The 17,329-nt window shown below is 41.1% G+C and overlaps 1 protein-coding gene across 1 annotated transcript in view; it reads left to right on the forward strand.

Moving 5' to 3' along the window:
* Positions 1–4,639: 4,639 nt before the first annotated feature.
* The window catches only part of add3a (adducin 3 (gamma) a), a 130,342-nt gene continuing 117,652 nt past the window's right edge, over positions 4,640–17,329 (forward strand). Inside the window, exon 1 of the mRNA XM_049567311.1 lies at positions 4,640–4,793. The gene's annotated coding sequence lies outside the window, so the exon portion shown is untranslated. The remainder of the gene's footprint in view (positions 4,794–17,329) is intronic.

A 17,329-nucleotide genomic window follows, 5' to 3' on the forward strand; every position in this document is an offset into this window, starting at 1 on the left:
AGACACAATGCATGTAACAAATGTAAATTCACACACCATCCCAGACACTCAACAACAGATGCAGCATGTCATATTTAGACATGACAGTCTACTGAAAGCAATGATATTTGATGAGTTAGGATCAGAACCACTGGGATCGCAGACTGCGACCAGCTGAAGTTAGAATTTCATTAGTTTTTAATTGTTCAGGAGGTTTTTACCAGGAGCAAATGATCCACAGAGGTCCCTTCTTTTCCAAAACGAACAGATCAGGTGATTGAACCTGGTAAAAACACTGAATAAAGCTGTTTCCCATAAAAAAAAAAGCGTTTTGCCGACGTTCAGCTCACAGAGGGGTTGCAAACTGCGATGGCTGACAGGAAAATGCAAAGAACTTGAACATAAAAAATGGTCCTATCCAGAGCAGGTGTTTGGTTCGTCCGTTCTGGGCTACTGTAGGAACATGGTGATCTCCATAGATAAGGACCCGATCCCTTTGTAGATATAAATGACGAATCTTATTTTCAGGTGATTATACATGAAAGGAAACATACTTATATTTACATTTCTGCCAATATATCCCCCTAAATCCTGCACACTGAACCTTTAACATTTGTTGTAAAGGATTTTATATCTGGAATTAATTTGATTTCAGTTGATAATGTCTTTCAGAGTTCCAGCCCTTTATGGACAAACCTGGTTGACCAAATACACCTGTAATCAAAATCATCCTACCTCAGTTAAAACACAGATGTCTGAGTAAATGCTCACAAGCCAAAAAAAACACTAACAATGCACTGTATTTTATAAGCTCCTCAAGTGTATAGTAATATCTTAATTTATCCAGTAACTTCAGCTGTAAAGAAATGTCAAAAAATAATGAGTAATGTAACAAGAAGTAAAATATTCCCCCCTTTGAACATAGTGGAGGATAAAAAATAAAAATTTGCATAAAATGGAAGTATGAGTATCTCAAAATGAGATAATCACTGAATGAGATGCAAAACAAACTGTATTGCATATAGTATCTATTGTTGTACTTCACAAACAGAACTGTAAATCTGTTCAAGTATAGCCATGCACACGCACACTTAGTTGTGTGTGTAGATTGCTTCCATACATCCTTTACTTGGGACCAATTTGTACTTTGTTTCAGAGTCACAAGGAGGACGAGCGGTAAACTCCTCTTATTATTTCCGACCTTGTTGACGTCAGTGAGGTTGTCAAAAGACCTGATCCGCCATTTGGACCCTTTCTACACTGAGCCCTGTCACTCGCTGTATCTGTTTCCGTGTATCAGTAATAATTCACGCTCCCCAGAAACTTATTCAAATTATATGAAAACAAAACAAGACACACAGCTGTTACCACAATGTCGAGTCAGGCGTGAATCAAAGTGTTTCCTGGCACTTACTTGTGCCAGTTGGGTGGGGTTGGAAAAGAAGTTAAAGAATTTTGGGTGTCACCCAGAACAATAGCAGTCCCAGGCAACGGACAATCAAGCCTTTGAAAGGCATTTTGATGAAACCCTTCTCTAGAATAATGGCCTTTTATTTGACGCTCCTTTTGAGTTTCACCCTTGAATCTAATCCAAATTAATCATGTCAATCAAATCTGTCATCATTATTGTCATCTTGTGATGATGAGAAAAGAGTGGCTCGAACACACCATGTGTCCGCGTTCTTTTCTGTCAGTGAAACATAAACTTTGATACTGATCTGATGTGTGAGAGGCTGAGATGAACGGATATTTTTAACACGCTTGCGGTACTGGAGAACAGGTTTTTAAAGAGGTCAGCCTGATCATACCTTTGCAGCTTTGGATGGTTGAATTATTGTTTTTCCATTTACTTGCAAGTGTTGGCACTAGATGGCCTTAACTTGCCATTCATATGATGCATATTAACACACCGATGACTTAACAGTTGACTTATACATACATTACTAATGTGCAATAAAGAAAAATGTCACCTGAGTAAAAACAGTATAGGGTTATTTTTTTCTTACAGATTGTATTTGTGTTAAAAGAAACAATGGCTAAGGTAAAACCCACACACACATCTTTACACCAGTAGACTTAAGATGCAAGATCAATGGCATTACCTTTATGTAAACATTCAACACAGAAGAAAAACAATGGCGCAGAGAAGAATCATTATGATTTTTGCCGCCTTCTTTAAGCTAAGTGCTGTTCCTGTATCTGACCTCATCAGGTTGTGCACCAGCACCCTCAGGGCAAGGCAAGGCTGCTTTATACATAAACATGCACATTTCACTCCAAGGAAACGCAATGTCCAAACCAAGAGGGACATAAAAACAATGAACAAACAATGCTATGGCATTACAATGAAGATAATAATAAACTAGAACCACCACCTTGCTGTTGTGTGCCTCCACCAACCAGTCGGATTGCAGTTACAGTTTACGTCCATGTCTGTCCAGACTCTTATGTAGCCACGGCTGTTAACAAAGCTTCAAATACAGATGTTGCTGCAAAAAAGCTACAAATTTTAAAACGTGGATGCGTCACACACATCTTCAACCTGTCAGCACAGAAGATCTGTACAATCAGCACAGTTTCAAGTTGGACACCCGAGATTAGTGTCACGAATTCAGTATCTGACCATATTTGAGATGTCTCAGATATGATGCTGAATATAGGCCAGAAAAAGTGTTTTTGCAGAATGTTATGATGTCACAATGAAGCTGACCTTTGACCTTTTGGATATAAAATGTCATCACTTCATAATTTTTTCCTACTAAAACATTTGTGTGAAAGTTTGTCATAACTAGTGTATGAATTCACGAGTTATGGCCAAACAGTGACCTTTGACCACCAAAATCTGAATCAGTTCATCCTTGAGTCCAGGTGGACGTTTGTGCCAAACCCTCCAAGGTGCTCTTGAGATATTGTGTTCTCGCGAATGGAATGGCCAGACTTAAAGACACACTAACGCTGTTCATAGGCCTGAGAATACAGGAAGGCTTTGAGCTTAATTTTTTGTGATTGACATTTTATTGAATTTTAAAAAGGTGTAGGAATATAAACAAACAGACAACGTGTACACATGTGACTTAACACAGAAGGTTATGACATTTACTAGAACAAAATACTGTATTCATTTTTAAAAATAAAAATAAAACACATGAAAAGTAGGAGTAAAATTCAGGTAGAAAAAAGACAGTGTTGTAAGTGGAACCAGGTGAGCAAAAGCGTGTGTGTGTGTGTGTGTGTGTGTGTGTGTGTATACATGGAAGGAAGCTAACCCATATGTTTGCCTGTAAGGGCCATTCATTTAGTCAAGAAATCTCTCCCATTTCAAATAATAACTTTCTATCCTGCCCAGCAGTGAGAAGGATATCCGTTCATATACTGCCATCTAAGCAAGCAGGTTATGCCACTCTGTGATTGATGGTGCTTGAGCTGACTTCCATTGGTGAACGAGCCATCTCCTACCGAACCTGATAGTTGTCTGGATCCATTCAGTACAGACAGAGGAAATAGTGTCTTTCAGTGTAGACAGGTCCCACAACAGAAATAAACCAGTGCAAAAGGTGACTCCTGGCTGAGAATTCTCTGGATGCAATCATGAACTGACGTCTGAAAGTCACATTCTTTGGGGAAATCCCAGAGGGCGTGAGGTAACGTACTCTAGTCGTGGCATTTCCAGCACCCTGGATCACTTTTAATCTTTGCCCCATACAATCTATAGGACATCCAATTAAACTTTGTGCTTAACTTCACATGTAGTCTTTACAGATCGCAGATCATCAGGCAAAGCATTCGAGAGGGCAGCTCTTTACCAGCTCATGATGTTGTTCTGTTATTCTGAGGTGTCTGACAGGAGCATTGTCAGTGAGCAGGTCAGAAATAAACTAAAAAGTTAAACCATGTAGTGCCTTAAAAACCAATAGGACGAATTTAAAGTAATGTCTTTGCTGTATGGGAAGCCAATAAAGTGATTTGTGATGGTAAGAGCTCTGGCAGCTGAAGGCCACTAGATGGAGGCAGTGCAGCATATTTGTATGAGTCAGTTGCTATTTACTTGGCTGCTAAACTGTTGTATGAGTCTCAAATGGTTCAGTCTTTGCACAAAAAGCAGTCTTTACATCACAATCAGGGTTAATGCTTGCTTTATACTGGCAGACATATACAGATACAGACAACAGAGATAAAAGCAGACTGAAAGGACCTTTACAATGAGTAAACACTGCATATTAATGTGTAACCTGATGGATAGTGGTATTATAACAAGCTATATATTCTGACATGTTTGCATGCAGCATTAAGTAAATGATACAGAGTGTCAAGTGTAGCCTTTAAATTGTAAATTAAAATATACTTCGAGATAGATTGACACCAGTTAAAAGCCTGTATAATGACACATGTCCCTTGCTGGGTCTGCTGAAGACAGTCTACGCTCTTTCTGTCTAAACTGGGACACACATTAATAATACACATCAACAACTGGGCCGGCTGAGTCACGTGCGCGCCATCTCAAGCAAGGGAATCGCGAAAAAATGCGCCCGTTGAAGTGAATGACGTTCCACTTCCTGCCATATTGTGAGCCAGCGTTTCCGCTTTAGCCGGCTTACTAGATCTCCACAACATGTGTGTGCTGCCTGCTCAGCCTGCAGGGAGCGGGTTAACTGCAGCGTGTTGATTGAGCGTCAGTGAAAGTGCTCGGACACGTCGTGCTCAACCATTGCATTCAAACCGTGGAAACAGCGTCAGGAACAGTCCCGGGGACACTCGTGTTGGTGCAGGTCGACTGTCAGCTGCTGACCCGGGGACAGCGGTGAGACACACAGAAGGTCTGTGGATGATTTGATTCTCATATTAGATCATTTTGATGATATGCGTTGCTTCGTAGTTGTATATCCTTGCAGTGCCTGTCTAAAGATGTTTACTGGTGTTACTGGCTGTGACACAAGTTTATGTCCGTTGACTTTATGATGTTTGTCCAGCATCTGGTGGCAATGTGCAACCTTGTCCACACTTAGTTATCCAAACAGCTGTTAGACTACCTTGTTTACTACCTTGTTTACTAAATATCCTACTGTATGAGTTGCTCTTGTGTTTGATATTTAGGCACACTGCAGAAGGTTCTGTAGATGTATTCAATGTAGCTGCCATATTCTGTTATAGGTGTATATATATATTTCAGGTTTGACGGCACATATAGCTATTTCTAATATGCCCAGGTTTTGCAGTGGTCTTTATTATGGAGGGAGGTCAAAGGTCAGGGTCAGTGACAGTACAGCACCTCCTGCAGCTCACACTGATTCACTCACCACATTTCCAGCCTTCATATTGATACCACAAGGTATGTACTAACTTGTGGTGTTAAAGTGAGAAGTAAGCATACTAGCATACCATTTTCACATATCTTAATGGGATACATAGTGATTAAGAAAACCTCTCTAAAATCTCAACATGTAGATTTTTTAAACCTGTGTATAGCATATTCATCACATTATTCTGAGGAAAAAGTGGACTGCACTTGTACAGCGTCTTTCTGGTCTTCTGACCACTCAAAGCGCTTTAACACTACTGAGTCACATTCACACAATGATGGCAGAGGCTACCATACAAGGTGCCACCTGCTACTCAGTAACCATTCACATGCACTCACACACAGCGGGAGCAATATGGGGTTCAGTGTCTTGCCCAAGAATACTTCAACATGCAGACTGGAGGAGGCAGTAATCAAACCGCCGATCTTCTGATTAGTAGACGATCCACTTTACCTCTGAGCCACAGTCGCCTAAAGCTTAAATCAACACACCAAACTAGTAACCCTTGGGTACATGAAAGGAAGCTTTGCTTTTTGTAGTCTGACGTACAGTTGTGGTAGCGTTAGCTATTTTCTCCATGACAAGATCAGGGTGAAGACAAATCTGGTGGTTATGCATGTTCGCTGTGTTGCCCATGTACTTTGCTTTCATTAGACAGTTCTTGCACATCTCGTAGACTTTATCGATTTTGTTTATCCCATCTGTATTCTGAAAGCCAAAGTGGGCCCAGACTTTCGACTTGAAAGATGGTTATGCCTCTCTGATTTGTTTTCCCCTGCTGTCCTTACTGTATGCCATTCCCCCTGTGAGTTTCCTTTTCACAATCAAGTTAACGTCTGTTTACTTTACCTTCATTCATTTGATAAGCGTCACTGTGAGGAGTCATGGAGTAGTGACTGTGCTACGTTAAATTGGCAGGGCAATCTGTTAACAGTGCCTGCATGTTTAGATTAAAAACAAAGTATCGCAGGAGAAAATAATACAATATACTCTCCTATTGATTAAAGCTTTTGCCGAGTTTAAGAGGTTACCTGGTGGTGCTGTCTTTTCACCCTCTGTTCGATGACATTTCACCTGCAGATAAGACACCTCAGGTATAAGTGTTAACGTGTTTATTCAGAGTAACAGTGACTCTCACTTACCACAGGTTTGCATGCAGCCCCATTGCCATCCCTCTCCTCCCTCCTCATAATGCAAATTACCAGCGAGCGCCTCCTTAACACCTCTGGCTCTAGATATTTCTTGACCTGTAATGACTCACCGAGGATATCCATTTCCACACGAAAGTCTGGCCATCTGAACTTTTAAAGGACCCAGACAAATATGATAATTGTCTCCAAATGGCCTGAGCTCTGACATACTTAATTTTTCATTTTTGTTTCTTTTTTTCCCCTTCTTTTATTTTGCTCAGCAGAGCCCTCTGAAAAGCTGTGAATGTTCACCATATGGAGCTGAAATCTAAAACGGTATTCCCCTCGTTCTCTGATGTAGTCTGATAGAGGGGGCCCCGTTCAGAACCCTTCAGGGACCTTCTACAAGTGAGATATTTAACCCAGAGCCAATGACGGAATAGATAGACTATGCAAACATACCCCATATTTATTTTTCCTCCACCTCCGCACATCCTCTTTGATGTAAACTCTATTTTGCAGTGTTTCGCGAGCTGCTCATGAATATTGCAGTTGCTTGGGACTTAAGGGAGGCAAGACGGTGAGGCTTCTAGCCACTCTCAGCTGAGTCAAGTGAGGCATATTACCCACTTATGAAGCTTGAAATGAAAGTTGCTTTTAATATGAAAACTTATTAAGCATCAATTCTGCAAAATCTAATTACACTGTCATGTCTCTATAATTTGATTCCAACCTTTTTCTAAATGATTGCTGATAATTTTGTCTTTACGCAGCTTGAAACTGCTCATTACACGTCCATCAGATTCCCTCATTAGTCCAGCAGTTTTGAAGCCATTTAATTACACTCATCTCCATTTTCTCCACAAATGTGTGTTATTTTGTTTGAGTACACTTGGCTTCCTTTAAAGCCTTTAAAGGGGAATTACACCCATTTTCAAAATTAATTCACGTTATTCTTGTGATTCAAGACAGTTCAAAAATAGTAGATGGAATGAACAACTCCAAAAATTGTGAGTGCTAAAACTCAAATTTGTGATGTCATCAAATATAAAGTCTGGAACTACTCCACAGACAATGATTTGGGACAGATTTTACAGGTGCCACTGAGAGCACCTGGCAAACTTGTTTATTTCTGTTGTAATTTTTAACCGTAAATGCAATGTTTGAAGATATATACACTAGTTAGACATAGTAATTGCAAATTCAGTCATTTCATTAATTCATTTGCAAAATCAGTCTCGCTTTCATTGTGAAACTTTATACCCTGAAACTTCACAAGTTTCAGACTCACTTCTCTGGTTTCTGGCTTTGAGAGAAAGTAGCTCATGTTAACTAATACTGATTGAACTTTTTTAAGGCCATGGAAATAACAAATTGGAATTCTTACTTTAGGTGATGTTCCCTCTTTAAAGCCAGTCTCTCACTCCATACGGATAAATACTTAAATGTCATGCAGTTTAGTTGCTCTGCCCACATGGTTTTCCAACACACTCAGCATCTATAAAACTGTGTCGCACAACTGCTTTAGAGGAGGAGGCGTGCCACTAGCTTGCTAAAGAATGTGTTTGTGACACTAGTGATTTAATTAAACTGTGGTGTTATTTGTGTTGGTTATGGGACATTTGGGTGTATTGACAATAGTGATGAGTACATGAGAGCCGTGCAGCTGTCTCAAAATAATATACCAGCCAATGAGGAGGTGGTGTTCTCCATGTCCATATTGTATTTGTAGTCTAGGCTTATAGTGATTATCTCTATGGTATTCATAGAATAACATTTACAGTGCTAAGCTGAGGGAAATCTTTTGTCTCAACACATCTGCAGCAGTCGCTCTGTCTGAGCTGCTCGCTCTTGTTTATTTTCTCTGCCCTAATGAATGGCTTTATAATAACCCCAGGCAGCTCGGCAAATCTTAAGATCCACGCAGAGACACAGGAAGTTCAGCATCCACCGTGGCAGGGGAATGGACAGACAGCCTCACAGATTAATAACACTGTGGCAGTGACCGGTTGAGTGGGCGCAGTCTACAGGGACTGTTAATGAGGTGTGTCCATAGTAAGACTTGATTGCTTGGGAGTGTTTTGGTGGAAACAGGAACTGAAGAGCGTGGAGGCAGAAAATATTTGATGAATGCAGTTCTTTTTTTGTCCTTTATGAGTGACAGGTGTGGAGAAGATGAGGCGCATACATGGTACAGCTTCTTCAGTTATTATCTGGTCTTGATACCTACTGCAAACTTCAATAAAAGTTTTTGCGCAGTATTCTTTTTACTGCATCGCACCCCAGAAAAGAAAAAAAAAAGTGTGTGTGTGTGTGTGTGTTAGTGAGCCTGAAGCCATTTAAAATGCACACGGCCCAGTGAATTTGAACCTGTCCAGAGGACATAGATGACTTCATCATTACCTCACCCTGCTCTGCTAGAGGACTTATCAGAAACATGTGGCTCCACTCTCCCTCCACACTGCAAAGTGATTGAGTCTTGGACTCCAATGTTTTTCCTTTGTTAGGGGACATGTGTGTTTGTGCGTAAGAAGGCTTCATTTTATTATCTTGGATTTTCTTCTCTCTCTGGGTTTTGACTTCATCTGTCATTCATTTGGCTTGTTTCAGTGTGTAGCTCTGGGTTTGGTCAGACTGAGTTGGACAGGCTTATAGACGACACCATGCCTGAGCATCTGAGCTCGTGTGTACGTGTCCGTTCCGCCCAATGAAACCAGAGGAAAAACATAACGGGGATAACAATTTATTGGCCATATTATTACACAACAATACTATACAGTGCTTTAAAGGAATAGTTCGACATTTTAGGAAATATGCTCATTTGCCTTGCTTCTGAGAGTCAGAGGACAAGATTGATATCACACTCAGAGGGTGTGTTTCACCAAAAATTAAAAGAAACACCAAAAATTAAAAGAAATCATCAAATATTACAAGAGTTTTTACTCTTGAGGGTGAAAAAGTTGGTGTACTGATAAAAGGTAAATGCAACAAAGTGTTGGATTCAGAAAATAAATGATGAGTTATAGTTACCATCTTATCTTATCAAGCATCAAGTATTTCCCAAGTGTCCAACTGTTTCTTTAAACTTAAAGGTTTAAAGGCTGTAGCTGGCAAGCTAACACGCTAGACAGTGAAAATGCTAGCACTAGCGCTTTGAGCTTCTTTCGCTTTTCTCTCCATTGTGCAGTTCACTCTCCCCTGGCGTTTTCCAGATTGTCATGTAATAATTTCATTCAGTAAAAGGGACAAAAGCTCTCTGAACCAAAGATTTTCTAACCGCTTGGTAGCTAACATGCAGCTAGTTTGTTAGCTAGTTTGCTAATTGGACAATATCTGTGCAGAGTTTGTTCAGACATTGGACGTATCATAGTATGAAAAGCACAGGTGAAACTGTAACATCAACGATAGCTCATTAAGTGTCCCAGGAAGCTGTTCCAGTGAGCCAGCATGGACAATACTGTGAATGCAGCCATCATTAGTGTGATTATACACCTGTTCTTTTCCTATTATGACATGTCAAAATGGCTGCTGTGAAAAAGATCTGTTGTCTGAAAACCATTCCTCTTTTGTTGTGGAGCAGATTATACTCTGTCAGAGGAGGTTAACGAAAACTGGACGGTACAACACAGCTAATAAGCTTCGATAGCTTCCTTTCACTGTCCCTTTAAGGGGGCAACACTGTCAAATGGCTCACTTTTGCTTAATGGCACAATTTTGCACGTAAAGGTTTAAATGCAGTTGAGCTGAGTGCAGATTTCCTTCACCCCCATGAGCGATTTTATGGGATTTAATTAATTTCAGTACAAAATTTTGCCATTTTTAAAGCAGATGTGAACAGACCATTTTTTTTAAATGAAAAATGTAGAAAAAAGCACCATTTTAGATGATTTTGTTGATAAATGTGGACATGCATGGTTGCTGTTTACGCTTGTTTGTGTAGTTGGATCAGCTCTGGTTGAGATACTGATTCTTTCAGGATGTGGGTGATCTTGATAAACTCGCGCCAAGCTGCGCTCCTGATCTGCAGTGTTTTATTTTTAATGCTCTGAAGGAGTCAGTCTCTTATTTCATACTATTGTGCACCCACAGTCAGGGTGTTGTTTGAAGTGTTGCATGTGTGGGCCGAGTGTTTAGATTCCACAGTTGTTTGGTCGCCAAAGCCAAAGGTCCCAGCGGGGCGGGGTTAGAATAACCTTATTATACACTTGTGGGTGGATGAATTACTGAAAGCATCCGGCCTGACGTGGAGCACAGCTGATTTCTGTCCAGCTCGGGGGACGTGTGTTCTTCCACATGTGCATCCATATGCCATCACTTTGGATATGCATGTGTTTGCATGTGTGTTGATATACAAGTGTTTATTTAGCATCGGGTACATAAGATGTTTATGTTTACACAGGCCGCTCTATGTTTGTGTGTGAGGGGGCAGTCCCTGGCAGGGCGTCAACTCCGGTCAGCAGTGGGTCTTCCCAGCACAGCGAGAAGGCGTTTGCATAGATATTAGAGTGGCGTAGCCACGGTAACGAGGTCAGCCTCCGACCATGGGAGAAGAGGAGGTGCCAAGTTTGGGGCTAAATGAGCTTTTGAAGCAGACAGCGGCTCCTTTGATCCCCGCGGTCGTCACCTTATTAAAGTGTCTCTTTGTGGGTCAAGCATTTGAGATCATGGAAGTTTGAGGCTGACATGGGAATGTCGACTCAACATGACGATTGGACTTTGAATCATCTGGAGTGTTCATCATGAACAATGAGACCTAATATTCGATGTTTTACTGTCGTCATCCAGTCGTTGAGTTTGTAAAGTTGTTATGATTTTATCAACCAGGACAATCGCTGAATTCTTCCTGTGTGATATGAGATCCATAAAGTCTTGGATCCTTATTTAACCATCAATCTTAATTGTCGATTTTATTGTTGATGACAAATGAAAAGCTGCCATTGTGAGCAGAGAATGGCACTGACTTGGTATGCTGCTTTGCCTGGGCTGCTTGCCAGTCATGTGAGTGAGTGTGCAGCCACTGTTTGTGGAGGAAGGGGGGGAGGGCACCTCGGCCATTACTCTGCCCCGAGGGTCCGCATTAATATGGAGATTAGGAATCTTCCAGGTCACTTAATCGACTCAATTAACTGACTGTCATTTTGCATATTTACTGGCAAAGGAAAGAAATACTAGAATGTACAGTGATGTAGCCATTAGGGTTTGTATTCATGAACCAGGGTGAATCCATTCATGTGAGGTTCAGTATGGCTCAGTGTGTGTGTGTTTGTGATCTCGGCCACGTGAGGAGCTTGTATGGATGCCTTCATTACGGGTGTTGATCCCCTCGCTGTGTGGGGATCTGGAGAGGATGCACTGTCTCTATTTCTGATTGTGATGGAAAGCTCAAATTGCACATGTGTACTGTGTGTGTGTGTGTGTGTGTGTGCACGAGTGCACCAAATCTGAATCCATGATATTGCCTGGTGTTTTTCTTCCTCTTCTCCTCTCTTCTCTCTATTGAGCCATGTTTCTCTGCTGTTTTATTACCCTGCTATAAAAGTCCTACAGAGCAACATAACTCTTATATATACACACACACACACACACACACACACACACACATAAAACCTCACACAGTCTCAGCCCTGGATCCATGGTGACATTCAGCTCAGTCGGCCCTGCTTTTGTTCATTCTGTCATCATTGTATAGAACGATATATCACTCTGTAACTGACCTTCTGTGTAATTACTCTCGCTGGTTGGAACGTGTTTTCTAAAAGGACACTGGATTTTAAATTCTTACCAACCATTAACACAGCATGTTGATGTCATGTACTGTGTAGGTGAAAAGCATTCTGGGTGACGAAATAAAATGCTATTGCACTTGTTGCACCGGTTACTGTCTCGGTTGGATGACCACCAGCTGGTTAATTTGGGGATTCCTGAACACAGCATTGGTTTATATCATGTTTAACCTCTGTATTTGAATGTGGATGCATTTAGTGGTTGTTTGACTGAGGTATTGTGGCAGTGAAACAGCTGAATGATATCACCTAAAATCTACATCAGGTTTAACCTCAGTACCAAGCATTAGTACATGTATTTGCTTTTTGACCGATTAAAGACAGGCAACTGTTAGCCGATTAGCTGGTCGAACTTCTTCGTAAATATCAGTGGTTGTTGTCGCTACTGTCACTTAATATACATTTATTTTACTGCTGTAAATTGCACTATGACTCAATTTTCAGTTGGTAAAGATTCATGATATCAGTAACTTATTGTCCAGCTGACAGACAGTCTTGTGGATGAGCTGTAAAAGCTAAATGGCTAAACATTTATGTTATTTTAGGACAGCAACTAGTGATTTTTTTCATAATTGATTCATTGATTCAATCTTTTGGGCTATAACTTTAGAAAACAGTGGAAAACACCCATAACAGTAACCTAGAACACAAGATGACATCATTAAATGTCTTGTTTCGTTTGACCAACAGTCCAAAATCAATAAATATTCAATTTACTACAATGTAAACCCAAGAAAAGCAGCAAATTTGAGAGCTTGAAACCATTAAATCTTTGGCATTTTTGCTGTAAAATAGTAATAGTAATGCTGCAGGTCTTCATTCATGTAAGCTTATTCAACTTGGGGAACACAGGGATCTAGTGGAAACCACAATTGAATCCAGTAAATTAAATATATGTGTTTTTCTAAGTGCATATTTGAACTCTTTTTGGCCTCTTGCATCCAGGAAACATGCTTTATTGCCTCTGACCAAACAGCTACGTTTACCACATCTGTTTCAGCAGGCACGCCCATGCTTCGGTTCCTGTTTGTGGACACACACACACACAAATACACACACACACACACCGTGGTATTGTCACATCACACACACGGTGACAAATCATGGTTGGCAGCACTGAGTTTAGCTGTACTGTGCTGTCCTCCTCTGTTGTCTCGTCTCTAACTGGGTCAGCTTGTGTACTAAATGATGCGTCTCCTCTCCGCTGCCACTGAACTAAAACGCTGTGTCAGCACTGCCCAGTGTGGTCTTAATGTTGAGTTTCGGCAGTTATTTGTTGTCCTTCGTCATGGTTTTAATTGATTCAGTGCTCTTTATTTGTATGTGTGGTGCAGCAGGGCGTGACGAGACGTGACATGAAGCCACATGTCAGCTCACAGAACAGTGTTGACGTTTATGAGGCACAGGTTACTGTTGGTGTTTCTGTATTTGTGCCTCCCATACATCACTTGTCAGTCAGCTGTGTTTTACATGTGTGTGTTTTTTTAGCACATTGACCGAGCTGACCACAGTGATAGGTTGTATTTAAAGGTACAGTAGCCTGCATCACTGGTATAGTGGTGCTGTTTGTGGAGTGTGAGCTATGTGTGTGGTGACACTAGATCCGGAGGACCACCATGGTGCTAATCTGCGGTTCATTTATTTCCTCTCCTGCTGGGTCACAAATAGTTGTGTTGCCCTTGTGTGTGTTTATGGAGTTACATTTGTTAATATGACCTCTCATCCCTGCATACGTGACCAGAAATACCACTCGGGACACCATGCAGACAATACTCTATGGGTCATAGTGTGTTTGTTTTGAAGGAGTTACAACATATATGGTTTGTTAAAATGTTAAATAAAAAGCAGCTCTTCTTTGTGTCACATGCTTAAAAGTGACACAGTACTCGCCGACTAGCAAGTGTGGCAACGTTTAATCGACTAGTCAACTCATCGTGTGCATTCCTACCCCAGGGTATGTCAGTACACTATGACAGCACCCGTGGGTTTGGTCAGTGGTGCAAACAAACACACTCAGAGACAGTGAAACATGGTTGTTCTGCTTGATATTTCACTCACATCGAAGCTGTGTTACACCCAAACAGTGTGCACAGGTGTGATTATTACAATAGTGCTGATTACTTGATACACTGATGCAGAATGAGCATGTCAGGGCCAGCTGTCGTAATACACTCTGGCATGACTTTCAAAGTACAGGACATCATAAACTCATAACCTTGACATCCCTGATAAGCTGCTGCAGGTTTCCTGACATAGCGTGAGGCTCATACATTTGAAGACACCATTAAAACCATGAACAAAGTGGACAACCTTTAAGACACTTAATTAAAAGACAGGGGACTCCCTCCAGGCGTGGGCTGCTCTAATCACCATCACCTCCTCCCTCCTCACAGCGCCCTTGAGTCCATAATACTACACCATCAGGAGTCCATCTGCTGGACTTTGTAATTGATCAGATCCTTATTATAAACAAGGTAAAAACTCTTTATAATCTACTGTGTCCACTGGTGCTTGGCCTGCAAACCACTGTACTGTTGGTACAGGAGCAGTGTGTCTTTACACCGTGTTCCTGTTGACGTTGTTGAGCTTCTCCTCTGCTAGAGGGCAAACGCATGTCATCAGTGATGCATGTTGCATTCTGTTCAGTAGCCCCCCTTTGGGCATCATGAGCAGCCTGTGAGTCTGTGCGCTCCTTCAGTTTGTGTTTGTTTGTGTGCATGGTACACAAATTGACATGTGTTTGTGTTTGTAGTGTTAACAATTTGATGTGCAACAAAACGTGCTCCCCTTTGTTTGAATTTACTGCATGTTTTTTGTGCACTGTAAATGTTTCTCTTCCTAGAGATAGATAATCTGTTGGTGTGTTTGTTTATATGCACAGGAAAAACTGAGGTTTCAAGTTGTTTAAGCCCAATTTTTACACTTTTAATTCATCATTCCTCCAGAATTTATTGTCAGAAGGATGAAAAATGCACATTTATGTATGTGCGTGTTGTGTGCAGCACAGGTACAGCACGGAGCCGCTCCATCTGTCTCAGCTCCCGCCAGCTGCCACTCATCCTCTCCAGCTCAGGGTTTTTATTACTTTCTCAGTGCTTGCAGAGGAGAACCTGCTGAGGTTGAGCAGAAGTGAACAAACTGATCATCTGATAGCAGATTGCATCGTGTCACACCCAGTGTTCCCTGTCTGTTACCAGTTTCAGTTACTCAAGGAGCGATGTTGCATTACATCCTGTGCATTCAGATGGCAACACAACCCTTCCTTCAAAGAAAGGACCCACCCTAACATTAATACATACTGTGAGAAAAAAACTGTGCATTTGTCAGGCTATGAAAATGGGCTGAAAACAAAACAGATTTTAGGTATTTGAAACATCACCCCGTAGTGTCAGGTAGAGTAGTGGATAAAAGAAATTCATAATACAATTTTCATCACACTGAAATAGAATTTAAATTCTCAAACCACCATTCATATTGTGCAATTAACTAAATGATTAATCATTGCAAATTGCAACACTTCTCAGGAAGTTTATCAAAACAACAAATACAAAGTGTATGCATTTCCTTTTAAGCATTTCAAAACAGATTCTCATGACAAATACACTTTCAGCCTTATCGGTTCCCCCTCATGAAGGATCCCTGCCTACACACACACACACACACACACACACACAAACTCACAGATTTTCCACTAAGGATGTATCTGGTCGGAGTCGGGGAGAGATACCCTGTCAGATGTACGTGGTGTTGTGTCACATGTCTTGGGCTCTTGTCGCAGGATGGGAAGTATGGGAACGCTGTATTTCCTTTACCTAAGCAGAGGAAATCACTGGATAGGACCCATCTTTTGTTCTGTCCTTCCAGGACGGTCACTGATACGCTCCGGGTGGGAAGTTAGACAAACACAAGGCCATGTGATATCACCATGTTTCTGCGTCCTTTATGGGCCAACAAGAGTTGTTGTTTATAAGTTGGACGAGTGATGTCATTCATCTTGTGGTCAAAGGGACTGTGGTGGTGTGTCCTAGAGATGATGTCATCAGTTTGAGCCCTACTCTGGTGTTCCGGAAAAAATGTGTTTCATGGCCTCTGGGACATGACAATCAGGGGAAAAGATGACAAATACGCTTGTGGTGTGTGTGTTTGTGTATGTTACTAAGTATTTGTTACTGAGTGAGTGTTACTGGTTTTTCAAGTCCAAAATGTTTTCAGCATGAACTAAAGAAAAGGATCTTTAAAAATTGTGATGATGACATTTTGCCTGTAAATCACAGAGTTTGGGAACATCACCATCTGTTTTTTTAAGTGCATATCATCATTAGCATTACTTGCAGTGCGAGCCCAGGCTGGTCTAGACTAATAGATGTGCTTACAGGTGATAAATTTAGGAATTGCAGGATTTCACAGCCAGACGCAGAGAAATCACAACTACGTCTGAACTTCAGAGGCCATTAAAGAGATAAATAATGCTTATTTTCTTTCTTTATAAGAACTTGATGAGAAGATTCATACCACTTTCATAATATGTCAGTTAAATATGAAGCTGGAGCCAGCTGGTTAGCTTAGCTTAGCTTAGCTTAGCATTAAGACTGTTAACAGGTTGAAACAGCTAGCCTGGATCTAGCTCCTCCAAAGCTAATGAAATCCCCCAACTGGCACATATAAGGCTTGTGGGGGATCCCTATGCATTTTTATACTTCCTGTGAATATAATCGAAGTAAACATATTTCCACACGTACTTGTACTTGTCCTGGACTGAGTATGGGAGTATCAGACAGCACATTAAAACATTTTTTACTTAGAAAAATACATAAAACCTTTTATGTTGGTGATTTAAGTCAGTAAGTAAATCGTTGTACCTGATCTAATTTAAAGGTCAATCATAGACCTTTTCATGGGCCTCCCTAGTGTAGTAGTTAGAGCACTCGTCTTCCATGTGGAAGGTCCAGTGCTCGAATCCTGCCGGGGTCGACGTCAGCAAAGGCATGCGGTCGCAAGAGGTTCCCACCGCCGAATCAAATGGGATCAGATTCCTTAAGGGGGTTTCAGGATAAGAGTAACTCCAGAATCTGAGCCAAGTCCTCAACGACGACGCATCTCAACCGTTGCAGAAGGGACGTTCCAGATGGGATGTTCCATA

This window comes from Epinephelus fuscoguttatus, linkage group LG3, assembly GCF_011397635.1.
Source record: "Epinephelus fuscoguttatus linkage group LG3, E.fuscoguttatus.final_Chr_v1".
NCBI classification, from domain to species: domain Eukaryota; kingdom Metazoa; phylum Chordata; class Actinopteri; order Perciformes; family Serranidae; genus Epinephelus; species Epinephelus fuscoguttatus.